Genomic DNA, 6,903 nt, shown 5'->3' with positions numbered 1-6,903 from the left:
CCAAGAGCTTTGAAAACTGCTGTGATCAAGCCCCTCCTGAAGAAGAACAGAGAAGTGTTTTTAGGCAAAGTCCTCGAAAAAGTTCTTTACCAACAGCACAATAACTTGAACAACTCCTTTGATGTCTTCCAGTCAGGTTTTAGACCCCACCACAGCACTGAGACTGCTCTTATCAAGGTGACAAATGACACCTGAACACTGATGCAGGCAAAGTCTTGATCCTGTTAGATCTGAGTGCTTTCTTTGAGACTAGAGGACTGGGTGGACATCTTTGGTATGGCACTAAAGTCCTATCTAGAAAACAGGGAGTACTTTGTTGAAATTGGAAAATGTGTCACTGTGGGGTGCCCCAGGGGTCAGTCCTGTTGTTCAATCTCTACATGCTCCCGTTAGGTGAGTTAATACGCAGCAATGTGTCCTACCACAACTATGGACCCTCAGATGGCCTAGCACCAAAGAACATCTCCCACACGTTAGTTCCATATGAACCATCTCGCACTTTGAGAACTTTAGGGACAGGCCTCCTGCTCGTGCCCAGAGTCAGGACTAAACATGGAGAATCAAGTGTTACAGTTTTATGCAGCGAAAACTTGGAACAATCTTCCTGAAGATGTGAGACAGGCCTCTACTTTGACAACGTTTAAATCCAGGCTCAAAACGGTTCTGTTCAGCTGTGTATATGACTGAGAGGGTTTTATTCTGCACTTTTTTCCGTTAATGTTATTTTTATGATGATTATTTATGTTGTATTGTGATGTTTCAATTATACAGTTTTCATATTTCATTTCATTTTTCATTTTATATTTAAAGATAAGTCGATATAGTAATAATCATGACAGGCCTATTTGTGGTAAAAATGGGAGTGGGTAAAATTTTAATAACAGAACTTAAAAAATGAAGCCCTACATATCACTCCAAAAATATCGGCAGAGCATATCCACAGTCGGTTGCTCTGGATTCTAAACAATCAGTATTGCATCAGCCATGTAAAAAAAACCAAAACGCTATGTTTAAATGTTATGTTTAAGTTATGATTTAATGTATTCCAGTCTAGTATCCTTTTTTTAAGGCAAGGCAAGACACAAATAAATTCCAAGTGCTTTAAAGAATAAGAAAAAAATACAACAAATCAAAACATAAATAATCATCATAAAATGAACATTAAAAAAGAAGAGTGCAGAATAAAACCCTTTCAGTCATATGCACAGATAAACCGAACCGTTTGGAGCCTTTAAACATTGTCAAAGTCGAGGCCTGTGTCACATCTTCAGGAAGATTGTTTCAGGTTTTAGTTGTAGAAAACTGAAACACTTGATTCCCCATGTTTAGTTCTGACTCTGGCACCAGCAGGAGACCGGTTCCTGAACTCTTGAATGTGAGATGATTCATGTGGCACTAACATGTGGGAGATGTTCTTTGGTGCTGGTCCATGGAGAGACTTGTTCACGAGTAGAGCTGCTTTAAAATCTATTCTCTGAGCCACAGGACACAGTGCAGAGACCTGAGCATAGGACACATGTGTGAAGTACTTCCTGGTTCTAGTTTAATTCACAAAAAGCCATGTTCACCTAAAAATAATAGTGAACTGTTGACATGTAACTGGTTATTTTACATGCCAGTAACCAATATCTTTTTCTTATTTCTCAAAGGACTGGACAAGCATACAATCTTCTATGTAGTTTTTTTTATATTTCATTTTATGTTTACATTCATTGTGATTTCAAATATTATTTTTGATTAGTCTAGAAAGGCATAGCACATGTACTGGACAAGGAGATAACTATAGCAAAAAACGTATGATTAACTTAGCTGTACTTGTTTATAACGTGCATGTCGACTCATTCTATATTCCGATATTTATGTTGGATTTAAGAGTTGTTTAAAGCCACTTGGTTGGGTCTCCTCCCATACGGTTGATCCATTTTTAAAGTGGGTGATTAGGCGTCTCTGTACAAGCCCTGTGTGTAAAATACTTAACCTCATCATTCTCAAATTAATTTAGACAGTTTAGTGGAGCTTTCAGACAGCTTGTGTAAAACATCTCCGCTGTGGGACCGAGGAACGGAGGGGAGGGGTTGAAGAACTCATCAAGTTTCAAATTCCTCCGGGTGGTAGCTTAAATTAAAAGACTTGTTAGGACGGATATTTTGGCATGTTATAGACATACATGACAGATGCAGATGTATAGGAGATGGTTCGCACTGAAGGGGGGTTGTAAAATTGTAATGACACCAGCAATATGATCCCAAATACATTTAAACTTGTCTGCACATCAGAATCAAACCAGTGTAAAGTTTAAAAATAAACAAGGCCCAGCGTCAGGCTAACATGTTTTTTATGGTCTAGGGTAATTGAGATCAGTTAAAAAATGTAGGAAAATGTCTTGCTGTATTTTGATCTTTAGTGTGGAAATTGTCCACTAATCCAAAGGTTGATGGTTCGAATTCTGCTCTCGAAATAAACATCATAGTCATCACAGGTTCCAGCTTCAACTCATACTGTAGTTGTGTCCGTGGGCAAGACACTTAACCCAACACAAGCCCAGTGTGTGTGTACACTGGTGTAGGAATGTGTGTGTGAATGGGTGAGTGGTTGTTCCTTGATGTAAAGCGCTTTGAGTGACTTAAAGCTGGAAAAGCGCTATACCATGGGATCATATAAAAACATGCAAATTTAACAAATATATATAGTTTATATTAGAGCTACAACTGTGATTAATTTACACATTAACTATTAGGATAATAATAAAAGTAAAATAATTAGTAAAATAATTTGCAATGCACCGATTCAGCTTTCATGTGTTTCATGTAGCTGTCATTTATTCCACAAGTGACTGCTGAACAGCTCTGAAGCATAGACTGTATATATAAATGGACATAGCTAACTTACTAGCCCCCACGCTCCATATAAAAAGTGAGCATAGGTGCTCTTCTGGCTTCATCTACTCTGGCTCCAATTCACTTTACATTGAAAAACTCTCACCCTTATCTCTGTAGCTGCTACAGTGAGCCTCATCATTTTGGTCTTAAAATGTTCGTATTAGCCCGCTACATCACATGTGTCAAACTCAAGGCCCGCAGGTCAAATATGGCCCTCTGCATCATTTCATGTGGCCCTCAACAGGGTAGATTAAAAGGTATGATGGTCATAAAATGTCATTTTATCAGGAGATACAGTTACACAGCCATATTTTTACATATAGGCCCCAATGCATATGCAATATTTGTAACTTGAATATGTGATAAATACAGAAACAGTGCAGCCATTTTGCTGATGTGGCCCTCAGTGAAAATGTGTTTGACACCCCTGCGTTACATGATCCTGGTGTTTTTATTCGCTATTATGTCTGTAAATCAAGATATGAACATTAATAACAGACACATCAGGTGCCTTCCTTCTCAGAGGTCACTCCCCATTAGCAGCAGGTTTGATTGACAGCGTTGCTAAGTGCCCGCTCCATGCTAAACCAGCGACGTGGGCGGGAAGGGCGTTTACGTTCAACAGCATCGGTCCAGATTGGCTCTTTGGTTGCTATGATACTCGTGTTTGAAGTTCCAAATATGGAACTTGGCTCCAAATAACTGCTAGCTTCGAAGAGCTTCATTTTACTAGACACACACATTTGACTTCACACACTCACTTAGTCCACTTCTTTATACAGTCTATACTCTGAATATAAAAGTTCAAACATTATGAGACTTTCTGGGGCAGCTACAACCAGTAACGGTCTTATTACACCGCATTATATGACTAACCAGTGGAATGACATTGATATATACAGCCAAAACATGTATCTATACTATTGTTGTGGTCTGGGTAAGTGGGCAATAACAAGACCAATTTCCTTGCTCCTTGGCCCAAGCTATAGCAGATATTTCTAGTAATAATATTCAAATGCAACTTTAAATAGCATGTTTTAATAGTTACCTACACATTGTCCCATGCATAGATAAACACAGAGATATATGTTCGCATTTAACGCATGACAAAACAAAATCCCTCTGCCTCTGCGCTTAAACAGCAGCTTCTGATTTTGCGGGAAAGTCGATTTGGCTCGGCACGGACTTCCAACAAGTACCCCCTTTCGCATTGTGTCTTAATAAAACTTCCAATTCAATTTTCTAATTTCATGCTTGCTGTTTTCGTACAAACCAACCACATCGTATACATTTAATTTTGCTAACCGGATCCTACGAAATACAAATTCACTGCTCGATAATATGAAGATGTGTTGGCTGCCGTTCTGGTTATGTACTCAGTAATGTCTTTTTAATGTGATGTCGTCTTCAAGCAGATCATCAGCTAACCATGTGACCTATTTTGTCTGCGCACCGGGCCATGGTAAAAGGGTGATAGTGAAAAACGAACTTGGATAAGACTGCGGTGATCAAGATGTCCTCCACTGCTCGTGTTGTTGGAAAGTTTTTTTTGTGTTTTTTTTTCCTTTATCGTTGGCGTCTACAGATCAACCCGACCGCTCTGAAAAATGAAGGGGATTTTAAGCTACAACACACACTAAATAAAGACGCCATTATCAGAAACACATGGTACGGAGCGATTTTGACATTATAGCCATCACTGTCTGCCCTGTCCTCCTAGTTAAAGCTTCATTTGCGGACCCAAACTATGCATCTTCCTCCCCTCAAAACATGCTGGGAATATTAATCTCAGGTCGTTTACGGGAATAAAGTCCTCCGTCTTAACATCGTGAGTGATTTAGTCGTCAGTCAACCGTGAGCTGTCTGGACCAGTTGCACATGTGTGGCCGCGTGTCTGTTTGGATTTGAAATGTGCAAGTTATGTTTCTGTCCACGCTATCAACACACAAGCTCCAACGACTTGACATGCTTAAAATAAATAGAAACAAGTAGAGTTGGACGAAGGATGGCGTAAAGATGCACTATGTAACTGTTGTGATGAAGGAGATGTGGAGAGGACGGAGGTGTTATTGTTGGAATATTCCACAGTGTCGCATTACAGTTATCTATTTTACAATAATTCAATAGAAACATGTCACAGAGTTGGACTAAAGTGAGATGTGCAAGGGTCAAACGTGCGCTATGTAACTTTTCTGGTGAAGGGTCTGCCACCAACTGGTCTCCATGGAGATGTTATTGTTGGAATATTCCGCAGTATGGCATTACACTTAACTATTTTACATTAATTTGATAGAAACATGTTACAGAGTTGAACTTAGGTGAGATGTGGAAGGCTCAAAGGTGCGCTATGTATCTTTTTCTGGTAAAGGGTCTCCATGGAGATGTTATTGTTTAGCATCTAATATCCCACCGTATGGCATTAAACTTAGCTATTTTACATGAATTCGGTTATATGTGTTTTTATAAATGAAAAATACTTTGACAAACATGCATTTTTACTGGTTAGAAGAAGTTGGAGGAAGGTGAGAAATGGATACTTTAAATGTGCACTATGTAACTTTTCTGGTGAAGCGGCCACCACCTGCTGCTCTCCATGGAGATGTTATTGTTTAGCGTGTAATAGTCCACTGTATGGCATTAAACTTTGCTAATATACATGAATTCAATTGCGGGTGGTTATTGCTGAAAAATACCTGGCAAAACGTGCATTGTTAGTGTGAGCGGGGTTGCCTCTCCGCAGATCTGACGTGCAGCTTAGCCTGTTGGCACTAAATGCTGTTTCCATGGAGCTAAAGTAGTGTGAAACATGTTACGTGAAAGGCTTCCGCAGACTGAATGCAGATTGCAGTGCAGTTGTTGTATTATTTTGATCGGCTAAAGTCTGATTTGTAAATTTGTCATAAACCGTGTAGCCGTATTAAACATGAATCTCAAACATACATTATATATTTGCATACAATGTAAACATGCTACTTCTCAGCTCATGTTTAATCATGCTTGTAAATTGGACTTAATGTTCTGGCATGTCAGGAGTCGTTTTTTTTGAGGCCATGACGCTGTAACCGAATTGACCTCTGACCTCTCACTCCTCCGCGTAATTAGCCGGCTAACCTTTCCGCCGTCAGCCACCATGTTAGCTTTCTTAAAATGACTTCGCTAATGGCTAAAAAGAAGCTGGAAGCCCAGGGTTGGTACTGTTGACCTATTCCCTGTTCATAATTAAGTGAATTATCCTCGGGACGATGGCATACGTTTCGGCCCCTGACAAAATGCCCTCTCTGTCTGTAGATAATGAGGCAGGAGGCTTGACAGGTGCGCTCTGATTAGCGGGGTAGGTTTCGCTAGTCGCCCCGTTCGCTAACACAGTGGCAGTAAACAGTACCCCTTGGAGAGGCAGCCCGTTTGACATCGTTAATTGCCTTTTTCAGTTCCGCGAGTCAGGGAGATGAAAAGCTTTATCAGGCTGAAATAATTAATTTTGCCGTCGCCACCCTGAAATCGCTGACACTCCAGTTCTGCCGCAAAATGAACAAGGAGGGAAAAAATGACTACTCTCAACTCATCTCTTCTTCTACTTCCTTCTCAGTTCAATCCATTTTTTTTCTCCTCGCCAACCCGGAGGAGCCGTATTAGCTGAGGTAAAGTGCGTTTTTGTATTAAAACACAATTAAAACGGAGATTTAATTAACTTGAACCTGTATGAAGAGGCAAAAGGTTAGTTTTATCTGGCGCGCTTTACAATAGCCATAGATTAGAGGGCCACACCACTCTATGTGCCCACTGCAGCGTACATGTTATTTCCAATTAATTCTCAATTACTCTGAATTATTATAAGCTTTTGATAATCCGCAGAGTCAGAGGGTCGTCACATTAAAAACTTTAATCACTTGGGCTATCAAACATGGCTCTGCTTGGATAATTAGTTTAATTAAGCTCTTTGAAAAGGGGACCTCGTGATCAACCCAGGAAAGTTTCGACTATACCTTAAAAGTTTGACAAAGAGGCAAGGGCGTACGGTATAAGT

The sequence above is a fragment of the Periophthalmus magnuspinnatus genome, chromosome 7, assembly GCF_009829125.3.
Source record: "Periophthalmus magnuspinnatus isolate fPerMag1 chromosome 7, fPerMag1.2.pri, whole genome shotgun sequence".
Classification (NCBI taxonomy): Eukaryota; Metazoa; Chordata; class Actinopteri; order Gobiiformes; family Gobiidae; genus Periophthalmus; species Periophthalmus magnuspinnatus.
This window is presented reverse-complemented; position numbering follows the sequence as displayed.